Raw genomic sequence first — 1,098 nt, 5'->3', positions numbered from 1 at the left:
GGAGGGTCAGAGAAAAAGAGGAAGACCTCTAATGAGATGGATTGGCCAGGTGGCTTCATTGATGGACTCAAGTGTGGCAGCGGTAGTGAGGTTGGCCCAGGATCAGATATTGTTTTGCTATGAGTCGGTTCCGACTCGATGGCACCTGACAACAACAACAACAATGCTAAGTTGAAGAAAAACAATGTATCTGTGGAACACTTCATAATATGGATGAATCTGGAGGACATTATGCTGACTGAAATAAGTCCATCACAAAACAACAAATATTGAGGGAATAAACAAGATGGCGGAGAGGGTAGAAGTGCAGTGAGGAGCTCCGTCAGCAACGACACAGAATACTGGACCAAGCAGGCTCAGGGGATGGTCCCAGAAGTCTGAACCACATATAAAGGAATATTTAGAAGGTTGGAAGGTTTATAGCTAGGAGAACTTGTAGTAGAAGCCAGAAATCCATTGCTTTCTAATTCAAGAAGCTCAGCTGCTCCCAGAGCCACCATCTTGGTGAGACCAAGTGGGAAAAGGAGTAGAGCAGCCACAGATGCCTGACAGAACCACAGATAGGAAGGTGTGGGCAATTTTTTTTTATATCTGTTCATTGGTCTCTTGCTGTCTGCGCACCTCCATTCTGGTGACTAGAGGGGGTGCTTGAGAGAGTGGACTCCCCGCTCCGACCCTGGAGGGTTCTACTACCCATGCATACAGATCTCCTTGAAATTTAAAGTGACAGTTTCCACTTAAAACCAAACAGCAGTGTAAAAGGCCACAGCCAGCCTTGAACTGTTTATCACTAGGAAAAAAGGTCTGATGAGGATTGTGGAGCAGGACAGGCAGACTACAAAGGAAATAGGCTGAAAATTAAAATCTAAGTTACGTCACAATAACCAACCATGGCATCTTGAAGTTTCTCAGGAAGAAGAGTGAAAAAGGAAGCCCATCTCCTGATCACATCTACCTGGAGGCAATAAGAAAGCATAAAAAATACCAAAATACACACCCATCTTGTTGCAGACCGTGTGTAGACTATATAGGCCGCAGGCTCTGAGGAACAAACGAGGCCACTGGCAGTCATGGCAAATGTTTTTAATCTTAGTATTC

The sequence above is a fragment of the Chrysochloris asiatica genome, unplaced genomic scaffold, assembly GCF_000296735.1.
Source record: "Chrysochloris asiatica unplaced genomic scaffold, ChrAsi1.0 scaffold00109, whole genome shotgun sequence".
Classification (NCBI taxonomy): Eukaryota; Metazoa; Chordata; class Mammalia; order Afrosoricida; family Chrysochloridae; genus Chrysochloris; species Chrysochloris asiatica.
Note: the sequence above shows the minus strand (reverse complement) of the source record.